Source organism: Neopelma chrysocephalum, unplaced genomic scaffold (genome assembly GCF_003984885.1).
Source record: "Neopelma chrysocephalum unplaced genomic scaffold, ASM398488v2 Primary Assembly neopelma1_25, whole genome shotgun sequence".
Classification (NCBI taxonomy): Eukaryota; Metazoa; Chordata; class Aves; order Passeriformes; family Pipridae; genus Neopelma; species Neopelma chrysocephalum.
In genome coordinates, this window is record NW_020897694.1 from 10,179,634 (window position 1) to 10,196,224 (window position 16,591).

Below are 16,591 nucleotides of genomic sequence, written 5' to 3' on the forward strand. Positions count from 1 at the left end.
TTATTGAGACTTGTGTTATATTAGATAATTCAGAAACTAGAGAGCAGTTTTCAGTCTCTTCTGAACTATGCTATGTCTATATAGCTGTATAAAATGTAGATTTTTTGGAGACAGTTAAGTGAGAGAGTCCAAAACAGAGGAAAACAGAGTAAACATTTTATCACAGCAGGCATCAACACTTTGGTCCCTAGACCCTTACTATTTCATATATTCCCTTGAAGTTCTGCAAAGGCACAGATATACACAGACACACAAATGATCTCTTAAATATTTAAGAGAAAATCAACAAATGCAGGAATGTGGAGATCATAGCTCAGCACTAAAAAAAAAATATATATATAGCATCACAACATTTTATACCTGCATATGGTAGTTGTCATGACACCTAAAGTTTCAAAGACCACATATTTGAAAATATGATATGGTGGTGCATTCCCAAATCCTACATTAGGTGTTGGATGTCAGTGCTTTCAGAAGGTGGAAAGAAACATCCACTATTAGAGGCTATTATCTTTCTTTGACTAAAAGGAAAGATGGAAGAAAAACAGACCTTATTATAAAGCAAAGAAGAATCCTCAAGAATGGTTGTTTCTTCTCATTCAGCTCACAAAGGTAACAGACTAGAGGAGTTCTGCCTCCCCAAAACTACAATCAACAACTGCTTGATATTCTTCTTCTTTCGAGAAGTTCTCAAATTACGGGAAAGGAGACTAATTTTAATATCATGCATTTGAAATATCTATGACTGCTTCTCTGAGGCACTAAATTGGAGAAATCATTTTCTCAAGAATAAGATAAAGACTATTTTTTGAGCTGATTTAGATATAAATGCAATCAAATCTCTCTGTGTTGCCCATGTCATATTTAATGTTTAAGGGTACATGCTTGAGCCATCTCAGGCAACACTGACCTGCAAAACCAGCTGAGTCAAAACATTGAGTTCCCATCAGAGGATGAATACAATTTTTTGTAATTCTGGAACATCATCTTTCCATCTAATCTAAATTTTAATGTAAGTATTTCCATTTGACTTAGAATCCACATATTCTCCATAAATTTTCACCACATGAGAAAATTAATTCATTGAACAGGTTTTGTTGCAGCATACGCACTGACCAACAAAATCAGTGACTGCATTCCTATCAGGCGTGAGAAAATAAAGAAATGCCATTCATGTACAGAGAAATGCATAGGAAATGATTACACAAATGAGATATCAGTCCTTTTTTTAATTATTATTATTTTATATTTTTTATCCTGGCATCACTGTTGGGAAAAGTTTTGCATACATTCTCTGACAAAGCAATAAGACGCTCTGTTTTAGAGCTATGTCTACAGCTGTTGCCTGGCAGCATATTCAGAGGGTGAGAGGTTACCACACTTATCCCCTGCTGTATCTAGCCTCCCCTTTTCCTTTGTTTCCTCAAACAACCCTGCTATCATCAAAAACTCCATCTCTGTGACAAGCTTGACAAGGGAATTTTGTCTTGTCTTCTGTCACATGGGGTCAAGGGACAACCTGTTGGCCTTGCTTGTTTCATTGGAAGAATTCATGTCTTTTTAGTGGAAACTCTATTAGGACTTTTCAGTGCTTTGTTAGTCTTTGTTGAATTGGATATTGTCTCGCCTCTTGAGCCTTTTGTTCCCAAGATGGTTGTTGTCTAGCTTGTTGCCTGTCACATCCATCACCCATTAATAAAGTCTTTGGCAGGCAAATATGATAAATAGCCAAGATTCCTTCATCATAGCTCAACGAGGAATGGATGTTGTAAGCAGCAGTTCTTCAAATTAGTTTATAGAAGGCAAACATTTAAATGACCCGTCTGTCTTGATCTTTAACTGGATCATCTGTTTCTCATTGCAATTAAATTTTAATACACTATTATCCTTCCTACAAAGGATGTTTATAGGAAGATTTATGAAAGGGGACAGTCTGGATCTTCTGATAAGTTACAGAGTCGCCAGACCATATCAGTCATTTCCAGGCAAGGCCCACTGACAACACCTACAGACTATTTTGTAGGCAGTCTTGGATCCCTACTTTCAATTTTTATCTTCTTCCTGCTTTGCTAACCCCATAAAACACAGCAAAGGCTAATTTAAGTGGAGAAGCAAAGAAGCAGCAGTTTGGTTGGGATATCTGACAAAGAGAGACTCAATACAACTGAGGTATCATATGAGTGCTGGGGAGGATGGGAAGATAGAGAAGAGCACTTCCCAGTAGTGTTTTCTTTAGCATGTTAACTTTTTTCTACTCAGATCACAATATCTCTGGGGGAAAATGTATCTGTATATAGCATAAAACACAGTGGTGCTGCCCTGTCTCGTCCCTGCCTCTGCTGCCACAACATAATTAATAAAAGGGGATTATTATCTTTCCTATAAGTTGCATGAACATATCTCTAAGTACATCTCCTTCAGCACTCGCAAAAGTGAAGGAACACTGGTCATGTTAAGGGATAGAAGGAGCCAGCCAGGACCCTTCTAGCATGTAGCAACTACATGTGTGATGGCACCCTACAAGAACTGAATCCTACAATACCATCACTACTATGAGTGTATCACCAGCTATCTGCTCCAGTAACTGCTGCTATCACTCCATGCACTGTCAGAATCGAAAAGGTTTTACTGATAACAAGTAGCTCCCTGAAGAGAAGCAAAACAAAATAGTCAGAAATCAGATTTGGTAGGAGCAGTTTTTACCGCCTGTCTCTGAGTGGTCAGGAAAGAAGTGGGAGAAATCAGATTCCATGTTGTTCTTGCTCATTTGCCAGTTTTAACAGAAAATACGTTTGCTGGTAAATAGGAATTCTTTCTCCTTGCATAGTTTGATCTTCTGCCTCTACTCACTTCCCACCTACCTACCCTTCCACTGCCCTTTGTAATGCAGCCCTGTCAGCCTGTATTCAGTAAGACACATTTAAAGGACTGGGGAAAGATTGGGGCTACAAGACCTTGCCTATCGCTTTCAAGCTAAAGTTCAAAGAGCGTTTCCCCTATACTCATTGTGAACAGTCAAATCATACACACAGGTACAGGGGCAAAGAGAGTTCATTTAGATCCTGTGAAGAATTTTGAATCAGTTAACACCATCTTCCACAGTAGCTGACCTATGATGTGGGATCTAAATATGAGGGGGAAAATATCACTGTAAAGCAGTGGCTGCACAGAAGCTGTAAGAAGACCTGCTGCCAGCCTGTTGGGTACAGGGTTCTGGGATATCTAGGTTCAAAAAGCCTGCATGAAGCCCTTTGGCAACTTGCAAAAGTGGACAATTGAGGTAGAAATTTCTTGCAGTGGGTTCACTTTTGAGATGACTCACCAATAATACTAAAGAAAGTAAGACAAAAACAATTAAACTTTTATCTACTCATGTTCTTAAAGCAACCTGAAGTCTTAGGAAAGGTAGCTGGGTAAGATTTCAGTCAGATCAGAAAAACCACTGAAATACAGGCACAGGGGCATGTATGATGAAATGGGTTTGCAGCTCAGCAAGGTATTTCCAGCAATCTGCAAAACCAAATTATACCTTCCAGGCTAAGCTACTCTTTAAATTCACAAACCCTTTGGGCTGTGCTCAAAGGAACATGGAGATTTATACCTGCACCCTGAAATGAGGCAGAACACGTCTTTGACCCAAGGTAGGCAAAATACAGAGGTGCTAACTATGTTTTTCTCTGAGACCTCCAGGTCAGGCCAGAGGGAGCAAAACTAGATTAACTGAAACAGAAGGAAATATTTATGTGAACTCTGGTTAACTGAAACAGCTGAGTCTTACATGCTTGTAATCTGAGCATCGGGGCAAACTGAAAGGGGCCATCAAAATGGAAAGGACTGAGGTAGCCAGCATTCCTCTTGTGATTTTTTTTCTGAAATCATTTTTCAGAAAAAGCATCTCCAGGAAACTCTGGTAGTTACAGAAATGCACAGGCCAAAATAGTAGATCAAATAGCAGCCAGAGCTGGCAGCAAAGCAAAGGTCACCGCATTTCTGAGCCAAAACGCAGTCAGCAAGGACTTCATGGAAGATCTTTAACACAATCACTGGAGCTAAGCAGATACAACAGGAACATCCAGATGAATTTGTTGCAGTGGAAATGAACTGCAATCTATCATCCATAATTCTTCTTGCATAAAAAGAAATCAAATTGTCTGAAAACATGAGGCAGCAGACACTGAGTTGATATTTCAATTTAATTCACTTCAATTCACCTTATTGACTTCAACATTATGCAGAACACTATCTTTTATCACTCAAGTGTCACTGTTCCTCATTTTTTGCACAGTGAATATAGTTATGGTTATTGATGTGCTTGTGAAATATGCACTTAGATTCCTCCACAGTGTGTCTGGATGTGTGCCTCTGGATAACAATAATTGTTCTGTAGCGGCTGAAAGGGATTTTTTTAAGGGGGTTGAAGTGGTGTCAGGGGGGAAAAAGGTAGGCTAATTTCGCAAAAGCAACCTTCACAAGGTCACAGAACTCTTTCTTTACAGAGTTTACTGCTGTTGTGGAGCCTATAATGTCATTATACTTTCCAAGAAGTGCTCTGTTCGTTCTGTTTCATTGGCACATCCTTGCAGAAGTGATTATAAGCCATTCTAAACCATGTGAGAGAAAAAAGATTGTGAGGGGCTTGACAGGATGATCGTAACCTGGAAAATGTTGTTCTCCTCACTCTATATGAGAGACACTTTTTTTTTCTGAAAAATGAAATCTGAAAATATAGGTTACTGTGCAAAGACCAGGCTTTGTTTTCTGCTATGCCTGAGGCTGTGTGTCAGGCTTACAGCTCATGCAGTACTCGGACTACTGCCAGAACATCTGCAGAATGTTCTGTCTGGCTTTAAGTAAAAGATAGTACCCACTCCAGAGAACTGTATTCCATTCTTGCCTAAATTAAACCTTTCGTCCCAAGCCTGGGAGATGTTGGGGGTTTCCCGGCTTTTTTTCATTGTCTTTCTCTTCTCCTCAGTCAGCTATGGTTTGGAAAAAGAAGGAGGATGCTAACAAGGATCTCAGACATTATCTTTCCCATGATCTGCTCCTTTTGCACCTTTTAATTTTACCACTAGATGGAAGTCTTGACCTCCAGAGTTACTGCGTTACATTCCTGACCATACAATTGCACACATGAGCTTCTTAGCGAGTTGGTTTTTTACCTATGCTAAGTCACATACTGAGATAACAATCAGCTGAGCTCAGGCATTTCTATAGCTCATTGATTCGTACACGAAAGGTATAAAACTGTATAAACCTCTCCGTTGTGGTGGTACATTAGATTAAACTGTAGAGATTGCTACAGTTGTATCTTTACTAGTGATATGAAACCAGATTGGATAAACAATGTGAAAAGAATGAAGCCACTGCTTCCCACCAGTCTCAGCACAGGAGGCAGTCACCGGTGGTACATAGCTAGGCTTGCACTGAGCTCCCCAGTACAAGCACTGAGGTCCCAGGACATAAAATAAATGGGGGCTACATACTCTGAGTTTCCCACAATGTTTCTGGTTGCGAGCACCACATGAATGAAGAGTGAGTTTTCAATTTTTGCTACAAGAAATTACTCATCAAATGTTTCTTATGAATGAATATTTTCTATATCTTATTTCTGAACAGCTCAATGTGAACATTTATGTTCAGGATTCAAGGTGTTTAGGATGTATGGCTCTCATGGGATCATTCTCTGACCAAGGAAGTATCTCTCAGTAATGGGATATGAACTGCTGAATACTCACAACTGTGAATTTAGAATTTGCTTTTGAAGAAAACTCATGGCTAACAGCCAACATCAATGAGATCAATGGGAAATATTTCTGCTTCCAGGTGACAAGTCAGATGCTGATAAGTCCACTGTTTTATAAGACAGCAAATTCATTTCAACACTCAGACAAAGCAAACAGAAAACACAGTTTATAGAAATTTGCTTTAAGAGTCAGAAGACTGGTTTTGAAAAGGATTTTTGGTGGTTGTGCATTGTTAGTCCTTACTTTTATAAGCCTATAGAAAGCTTCTTGTTTCTTGCTCTTCAATTTATTTTTTTTCATGGCTAGGCTTCACGAACGAAGATTTGGGAAAGGCTTTATCCACATTTGTTGCAAGCACACTGGTGGCTAATAAGGCCAATATGAGATAGACATATCCGATTGCAAAAGGTACAGCAGAAAGACTCCTTAGGTGGTATATTCTGCAAGACACGATTCTTTCTGCATTGTCCTTTCTCCTTGAGAGTGATCCTGCGTGCGTTCTCAAAGGAAGCAGCAGTGTTATAGATGGTGTGTCTCCAGGCCTCCCGATTTGAGGCCAGAGTAGACCAGTTATGTTGATCGATATGGCCGAGGCTGAGATGTTGTTTCAGGGAGTCCTTGTATCTTCTCTTCGGGGCTCCTCTCTTGCGGCAGCCAGTGGCAAGTTCACCATAGAGCACGATCTTAGGGAGGCGGTGGTCCTTCATCCTTGAGACATGTCCTGCCCAATGCAGCTGTGTTCTCAGCAACATGGTCTCAATACTTGTGATTGCTGCTTGTTCTAGAACAGATGTATTGTTCATATAATCTGACCAGTGGATGTTTAGGATTGTACAGAGACAGCGTTGATGGAAGCGTTCTAGGAGACGCAGGTGGTGGCGGTAGATGACCCATGATTCGGAACCATATAAAAGAGTAGACAGCACTATGGCTCTGTAAACACTGATCTTGGTACTTTTCTTCAAGTGTTTATTACGCCATACTCTTTTATGGAGTTTCCCAAAAGCACTATATGCCTTTGCTAATCTGTTGTTTATCTCTCCGTCTGTCTTACCGTCCGAGGAGATGAGGCTACCTAGGTAATTAAACTGCTGGACTGATTTGAGCTCTGATTGGCCAATGGTGATATGGGGATGATGGAAGACTTCCTGAGGTGCAGGTTGATGGAGAACTTCTGTCTTCTTTAAGCTGACTTCCAGCCCAAAGAGCTCAGCAGCATCTGCAAAGCAGGATGTTAAACGCTGCAGAGCTGCTTCTGTGTGGGCCACAAGGGCAGCGTCATCAGCATAGAGCAGCTCCCGGACAAGATGGTTTAAGATCTTAGTATGGGCCTTCAGTTGCCTTAGGTTGAAAAGGCTTCCTGATGTAATCTTGCTGTTTATCTCTGTAGTTGTTCTCACACACAGTACCACAACTGTTACTCCTGTAGTGGTGCTAAACTGCAGAACAGTTTAGATTAGGTGGTATGCATGGCCACCAGTGGCATGTAAGGCTAAATTTGTGCAGGCACATCAGATGGTGAAAGGCCAGACCTCTGGCCCTGAGGGCAACTCATGGGTAGCACAGATTACATCTACCTAAATAAGTTCTCTTTTTACCACAGAATATCTGGCTTTGCCTTTAATGCCAGCTGGAAAGATTGTGCTCTTACCCAACTTGTGATGGGCACTGTTTAGTGGAGCACTAGTTGATACAAGCTAAAACTGCTAAAAAGCACATAGCCAGTGTGGACAATCACAGGCTAGTCATGACTGCATGATGCCATGGACCTGTTCCACCTAACAGTACAGGCATAACTCTTAAAGTCTAGGTCCTGAGCCAGTATAGATAAAGCGATTCAAGAAATTTACACACATTCACTGCAGTCAAGGATTTGGTACACACTGGCACAGATCAGCACAGTTTAGGAAAAAACATCTACAGATTTGTTTCCATCATAAATTTGCATTACCATTTACAAATAAATTGCGTGTAACACAGACTTCAGAACAAACACCCTCATGGGCCTCACAATCAGCTCTTTTCTCTTGGGGTCTGCTTGGGATTAGAATTGTGCTATCATTACTCTAGATGTTATTAATCCCTTCTGTTAGTTTGATTCAATCTCTATTATAGTCGTGTTTGATTTTATTGGTTGGGTTTTTTGTGGGTTGAGGCAGAAAAGGGAAAAAGAACCATCTCTGCAATTGCATTTTAATAAGCAACACTGTTGCTTATTACAAGAAGAAGAATGCCTAATGTGTATGAGCTAGACCACACCACGTATTTTTATCTCAGTGGGACAAACTACTGAAAGTTTAAAGGTGGTATGTCTAAATTTCAGAAAAACCCTGCAAAAAAATTACTTTTCCTAGAAAATTGTTTGTTTGGTGTAACCATACATAACACAGAAGATTATTGTAATGGAGACGGATGAAAAATCTTGGACTTCGGCATGGTTTCTTTGTATATACATTCCCATTCATGCCTTGTGGAGCATATAACATGGGCGACAGCATGGCCCTGCACCTGCTGGAGTTTCTGGCTAAGTATGCCTCAAATTGAGCACTACAGGATGATAGTCTGATCTAATAATATTCAGCTTGTATACATTTTTTATATGGGAAAAAGGAAAGGAAGAAGCTATAACTGAGTGGGAAAAAAAGAAAAGAACCCAAAGCATCAACTGATAGGAATTGTGAGTAGCTACACTATCAGAAAACACTTTGAATTAATTTCTGAAACCAGAATTAAAATGAGCGACCAGAGTAAAATGAAGCCAGAGTTAAAATGCTCTTCAGGTGGCCAGTGTCTCTCTAAGAAGTGTCATTTACTCCAAAAACCATTGGAGGAAAGAAGCAAAAGTCTTATGGTAATGGTATCAGTAACAAATGAAGGATAATGGCACTGTATTTCATCACTGCCTTTTATGGCAGGAATTGTGTTTATTGAATGAAAAATTGTAAATAATAAATATGTACTGAGCTTCTATAAATAGCACCTTTTTGTCACACCAGTCATTTTCAGTTTTCTGTGACTTGCAGATGCCACAGATTTTGCAAGTGGAGAATGCACATAGATAGAGTGGAAGCTAGTGTATGTGTAGAGGTGAAAATGCCAGTCTGATTACTATAATTTGAATTTGTATTTAATTTCAGTTTTATTTTAATCTATAGTTACAACACAGTCATAGGAACATTCATTTGATGGGCCAAATTGCTTAAATTTTTTCTTCTATTTATAAGCCAGCTGCTGCCTAGACCTGCAACAAATTCAGTAGATTCACAATCTGTTCCTTAATCTAATTACTAATAAAGGTGTCTGTGGAAAACTTTTTTGGATTGCTCAGTTTTACAAAGTTTAATGTTGTTTTACCAGAGATATAAGCTACAGGCTTCACTGGTTCCAATGTCTGATACAATTAGGTTAATGGCATGAAGCCACTGAAGTGTGGGGATGCAGGCAGACTGCTCTGTGCCCAGGAGTCAGAACCATGGTCATATTTACCCTTGCTGTCAAAGAGAAGAGAACGGCAATGACAGTCGCTAGAAGGATCTTTCTAGAAATAAAAACTGTCAGGCTCTCCTTGTATACTCATGCCCATAGGCAGCTGTCCTACAAAGTACTCCCACTTCCTAGAAATTTCAGCAGGTTTTTCTGGCCATGGATAGAGAACTTTTCATTTAAAAAAAAAAAAATTGGTCTAATGAAAGATATGGAATGCTGTGTTCCTCATGTCTGAGTCTTTCTTTATGCAGGTAATAGATGAGAACATAAGGAGAGATCAGAATGAGGTCTCTGTGAGTGAGAACTCATCTCAAACAACTTTGACACCCCTGGAAAAGTCCCTAACTTGTTAAACTTCTTGCAGCAGCTTCCCAAGTATAGGAGTTTTCTCTCTCATATTTCTTCCTACTCCTTACCTCCATTTTTGTGGAGTTTTTTCTTAGTTTCTATCAGCCTTCTTCCAAGCCATGTTTTAATTCAGCTGTAACAAAGTCAATACTGGAATGAGAGGGTAACTGTCATCCTCAGCCATTGTAGTGGCTACATAATAGCTTACCACACTAACCCTTCAAGTTTGTGATCAAGATCAAAGATGCCAAGTTTGATGTCACATCTGTGCCCTCCTGCCATTACTGTTTCTCCTCTACAAAGGTGTAGATACAGGCACTTTACACCTTGAACAATACCCTCTGTCATGTGGACTTGCCTATGTATTATATGGAAATTTTTACTAAGTCTTACTGAGAAAGAACCAAATATATATATATATATATATACACACACACATGAAGCCTATTTTTATGAGGGCAATCAGATTTCAGCTATTTATAGACTGGTTCTAGATTTTTCTTTTTTCCACAGGGAAAAAAATTGCTCTCAGTCATAATCCTGTTCTTGTGTAATACAGAAAAGGAGGTGACTAGGAGGGACTAGAAAACAGAGCAGAATAGGTGGAACGTCCTCATTAGGGAGATGGATGATCACCATGCAAGGGTCAAATGCTGATTTCTCACTGGCACTGAGGGCCAGATTATCCACTCTGTTAGGGATGTGATATGCTGCATAAGCATGAAAAAATTTCAAGCAGAAACTTAAAGGAGCTAGAGATGCCTAGAGAGAACCCCTTAATGTAAATGTGTCCTGGTTTCAGCTGGAAGAGAGTTAATTTTGCTGGAAGGTGGAAGGAAGAGTTAAGCTGGAAGCTGGAAGGAAGGTATGTGGACATTATATAGCTCGGGTCCCACAGCAGTCTGTGTTCACATGGCACAGCACCCAGTTTCAAAAACCTTGTTTCAGATGCACTGTTACGTGACTTCAGTCAGTGTGATTTAGGACTTGAACTGATAAGTCCACATGGATTGGGAGTGTCCCCAGTAGCTGGTGAACCTCAGTACTGTGCTCCATTACCTGGAACAGATACACCTTCCAACATCTTCCTTCCACAGAAAAAGATGGAAAGATGTCAGACAAGGACCTCTGTCAGCACCACAAGAGTGGAGATCACATTAAGGACATTTAATTGTAAAGTGAGAAAGGAAGCATTAATGGCTTTTTAGCACACAGGCTTAGGATCCCATTGACAAAAGCTCAAGTGGATTTCTAATGCTCTACGAGTAGTTCCAGTCTTCTCTTGCCCATGTGTACCTTCAAAGCAGTGGAAAATGAAGTCCATCATTTAAAAAGAGATAGTCTTACCACAAAAAAACTCTTGAGCTGCTGTAACTTGAATGACTCCAGGACTTCTGACGCATATGACTTCTCGAGATTTTGTTGTAAAATGAAATTCAGATAAATGCCAGTAAGCACCTGATCACACCACATCTGGCTTCTTTGCAGTTGCTTTCTTTTTCCCCTGGTGACCTTGCTGGAACTTACTGGAGACCCACAAAGACCAAGAACAGTTCATGTAATAACAGTATACATACAACTCAGCATCTCAACAAACTGCTTCTTTGGTCATTGTCATTTAGATCTGAATCATGTGAATTTTCTGGTTTAGGGCATTAAATCCAGATTGCAGGTACATATACAGGCTATTGATTCCACTACCTCTAAGCGGTGAAATCAGTTAAGATACCACCTACTTGCAAAAAGCATGCTGCCTAGTACTTGGAAGGGAACAAATTCCTCTAGAGGTGACTCAGAGGACCTATTTCTCTTCCCTGACTTCGAAGGAAGTCCAGAGGGATAAGTTTCCCAGCCTAGGTGCCTAAACTTCAACAGTTGGACCACTTACCCATGAATCTTCTCCAAGAACCTCTGCTACATGGGAGAGAGGTAGATCTCCCAGCACACAGCCAGTCCTCCAGCATCATGTGCTCTTCAGGGCAGCAGACAGGCAGCCCACAGCCAAGGGTCTAACTGCAACAGTCACAGTGATACCCCAGCCTTTGTCCCCTAGGCAGGGCGCTCAAAATCAGGGGAAATCCTTTCTGTTCAAGGGCTTTTTGCCAACCTGAGATGCAGAGAAGTGAAGGCTGGCCTCCAGACATTTCATAATTGAATGGAAAAAGAAAAGAAAGCCAAGCTGTAACTGAGAAGTAGTTCTAAAATTAGTTCAAAAAACAATATGATGAATATTATGGAAAGGTTTCTCCTTATAACCAGACCTGTAAGAAAAGCAAATAGCAATGTCTCTTGTTATAGACTAAATAAATATTCTGCTACTGAGGATGCTGTTGAAAGCTGAGCTTTATTTGCAGATAAAGATATTAGATTAGCAGAAGGATTCATAGCCTTTTAGATTTACTAATATATGTGAAAAACAAAGGCAACATTCTTGCAGCTCTTTGTATCTTCTTAGCATAGGTAAATGTTACCTAGCCACATACCTCAATAAACTCCTCAATCTTCGCAATGCCCCAGCAAGATCAAACTTCAACCAGGCAACTGCTCTGTGGGAAGGCTGGCTTCCCTGTGTTTCCAGCCTTTTGCCTCCCCTACAAGGATAGATATGGCTATATTCTTCTGTCACTCACAGTAGAAGAGAAACTACAGCAGATAAATAACTATATAGTTATCGGACTGCAAACCACTGCTATTTTTTGTTGGCTGCTGAAATAATCCGGAGCCCATACTCAGTTTTCTGAGCCATCTACTACACTTTCCACAATCATTGCAAAATTAGCCACAAGCTACACTATAAGCTTCCACCATTATCACCCATTAAAATTCTTCCTGACTTACAGAATGTTTATACATGTGTTATCATATCACAGCTGATATAATTATGGCTGACAATGTGGGTGAGGAGGTGAATAAGACTTTTGTGGTCCATTTACCTCTTCGCCTGCTCAAAAGCTTTGGCAAAAACACAGGAAAGGAAGCAATCACTCAAACAATCCAATAAACATTTTCTTCATGTGGGTGATCTCATGATACTGCAACCACAGTAACTATAATAGTTACTGAAAGAAACTTTTCTACCTCAGACAAATGATCTTATCCCACAAGAAATGTTTATCTAGCATAAGAAGGCAGTATGCTAAGACAGTTACATTAACTGCAGTTTATTGGTAGTATTTCAAAGGTCCTTCAAGAATGAGGAATTTGGAGGTATCTGTAGAGAATACTATCATAAGCCTGGACACAGTTTTCCTACTATTCATGTGTAGGCTTCTTCTTTAATAATGAAGAGAGACACCATGCAATGTGAATCAATCACCCTGAAAGTGCCTGTCTTTCTCCATTGACTAAGGAAGGCAGATGACCAGGTCAGCTAAGCTACTTCACCTAACACTGCTCAGAAGTGTGCCTAATATTAAGCAAAATTCATTCTGTCCAATGCCTGCTTGGTAAGGTCACTGTTTCCCTCAAATACAAAATGGAGCTGCATACATGTCTTCACTCAATGAACAGCTCCCTGCTTTCAGAGAGGGACAATCTCTCCTCTACTCTTTCAAATCTTCTTTCAGACAAATCATTTCCTTTAACTTTTTCCCTAAGTGGAAGATTTTCTTCTATCCTGTGCTTGTCCTCTGTGCTGGTGATTCATGCCTCTGACCTTTTTATCTAGAAGTTAACACTATTAAGTTCTCTGGACAAAAATAAACCCTGTTTCTCTCATATTTCTCACAGACTTGTGTAGATGTAGAATGGAAGAAAAAGGTGACATAGCCCTTGTTTATAGCAGTACAGATTGTCCTGTACTCCTGTACTGCCTTATACTAAATATTCTCCAAACTTCAACTGACTTTCTCAGGACAATATGCAGATGATAGAACTCATAGGAAGAGGCATTTTTGCTGTGACTTCCTGAGAGCACCAAGAAAAACAGTGGCATTTTGAGGAAGATGAAGAAACAGGGTAGGTACACCGAAAATGAGCTAAATGAGGTCAAGCTGTGGTAGTTAAAAAAATAAAAAAGGATACTAAAAAAGTAATCTCCTTAGGGACATGAGCCAAAATAAAGGACAAAAGACGGCAAATTATATGAAAACTGGAGGAAAATAGAGGAATGGTGTAACCTTGGATCCTCTAAGAGCCTTCTCTGCTTTTCTATTAACCACTCTACCCCTTTCTTACATGCTCAAGAGCTTCCTTATCCTCTATAACCAACATTTGAACTAATGGCTCATATATAGAGCAATAAAAGAGTTGTAGATTTTGAACAATGTAGGGCATCTGCATTGCCTGTTGACAGTAAGCACTGAAAATCCAATCAGTGGATGTGGGAACCTAAACACACAAGTAGACACCTAACTTTAAATGAATAGGATTGAAAGTTATTGTCTAAATGTGGGATGAGATTTTATTTGATAAATCCCAGATGAATACAGTCGGCATATTTATCGTTACTCCACAAACAGAACTTCTGAGGAGTAGTTACGGGAGCAACTTCTGCGAAAGCAGAAATTACTTGTAGAACTTACCTTCATATTATTTGAGCAAAGGCAAGTGCTTAAAATAATGTATTTAACTTTTTCCTTTGATAGACTTGGAATAAAATGTTCATAAGTTTTGAGATTTGGGGGGGGGGTTCTCTTAAGTTTTTCTCAGGAGTTTTTGTGGTCTTCATATCTATAGCATTATCATGGAAAATATCCAAAAAGGAACTGTTTATGAGATCAGTCCTGCAAACACAGAATGCTGTTCATAGTGCATATTGAAGAACTACTGGACAGATCCAGAACATACTATGCAGTAACAGTTCCCAGAAGTGCCAACATGCACACACACATATAAGAGGTGCGTATATTCAAAATGAAATGTAATATTTTTACATAGTAGTACCACTTTCTGAACAGATCAAAATAATAAATAGTGTTGCCTTAGGATTAACAGTGCATTTTCAGACAATGAACATAAGCGTTCCATTGGTTTCATGAATTTCCATTTTGCTCAGAATCCATATCTAGACCATTTCATGTAAGTCACACACCATTTCTTTGAGCATAAACAACATTCCTCAGACAAGAAAATGCTGATCAGCTTTCTCAAACAGCTACTTAAAGAGAGATGATGAATTTATTCCCTATTCTCTGTGGCATTTTTTTTACACACGGACATGCTGTGATGAGCACTTTATGATGCATAGCAGACTGGCTCTAATACCACTTGATCCTTCATAAATTAAGAGGCAAGAGGCTACAGCCTATCGTGTAACTCCATTACTGGGATTTGGATTAAGAGTGTCTTGCACATGTTATTGTCCTTCTTTTAGCTGCTATATATTAGGTGCCTTGAGAATAGCTTTTAGAAACCTTTTCTCAAGTCACCCTTTTACTGCCCATCTGGGCTCTCTGAAAGGATCTATTTGCCTGTGAGCTTCATGGGCCCGAGTCTGGGGGAAAATCCAGCAATCAGCAGAGAAAAAAAGTAAGTTTAGGAAAAAACTTTTCTATTTAATTTCCATCTGCATTGCAAAACCTGATCCTGACTACTAGAATAAATGCTTTTATTTGCATCGCTATTTCTAAGTTCACCTTTAAAGATTTTACCTCTTATACTATGGCAGTGACTGTTTTCATAAGAGGTGTGGTAAATAGGTATAGCACTGGGTGCAATAACAAACCTTTTTCTTTCATCTTTGAGAGCTGGTGTGGTTTAAAAGTTTGAATACAGCTTGCATTATCCTGGGCTATGGAGGCTTTACAGTCCTGTGCAGGGCTAAGGGTTGGACTCGATGATCCTTGTGGGTCCGTTCCAACTCAGCATATTCTGTGATTCTGTGATTCCATGGGTTATGGGTCTTTCTATGTCAGCACAGCCCTCCCACCCTGGATCACACAGCCCCTGTACACCAAGCCAATCAGCCATGTGAAATTTTATAGGAATAAGTAAAATAAATGGTGAGGACAGAAATGAGAGTTTAGATCTCCTCTCCACTGCCACAACAGAGGAGCCAGATTGATGTTGTTATTCCAGCTATGGCACAAGGGAAACAAGGCAGTGGGCCAGTGGGACTAAATAGGACCACGGAGAGCCAGGCCAAACCTTACTGTGGTGAACAGGAGCTTCTTCCTGAAAGGCAGAATGTTTAAATACAGATGGATTTCCTTGCACTTGTGGGCAGGTTCGTGCATCAAATAGCTTGGAGCTGAGTGGTGCAATTGGTGGCTTTGATAGTTGGGTGTTGCCTCCTGATGTGTCTTCTATGGTGATCTATGTACAGGATGATACCTATAAATCACTGGAGGCCAGCTCCAGGCAGTAGCATTGCCAGTCACTAATGTGGAGGTTTTGGTAGACTCATCAACAAGTTTTGCTACATCACAAAACTCTGACTGAGACATATCAGAGCTGCGGACAACAGCCATTAGATGCTCTGTCACCTACACAGTGTAGAATTCCATGGGGAATGCAATCAGAGTGTAACTGTTACCAAGAAAGCTTTCTTGTTTCGTTAAGATTTTTTTCCCCACCGCTAGCTATGAGATGATACTAGAATGCTGCTAGAATGTGTAGCAGTCACCAAATCAGCCATATTCTCATAGCCAAACTGTTACTATGATAAGAGGTGGAATAAGCGTACCTATGTTCTGATCCACTTCATGCACTCTTATTCCTGGCCTTCTTACATATCAAAGTTGCATCTTGAGACAAATCAGTAAAGTATCATTAAAAGTTATGCTTTTCTTAAACAGCTGTTTTTGGCTACTGAATGAGAGAGATACTGGGCTAGGTGGATCTTAGATATGACCTAGTAGAACTATTCTAATAGTCACCAATAAAAGAAGATTGCAGAGCAGCCAGGGGATCCAGGAGGCACTGCAGTTTGAAGGACAGGCATTCATATGCTTCACTGATGGGCAACCATACAAAATACTATGGTAGATGGGAGGCAATAAACTCTGAAAATAAGCATATGGTTCTCAAGCTACACAATGAGTTTACAAAAAATACTAATGGAACGGCCT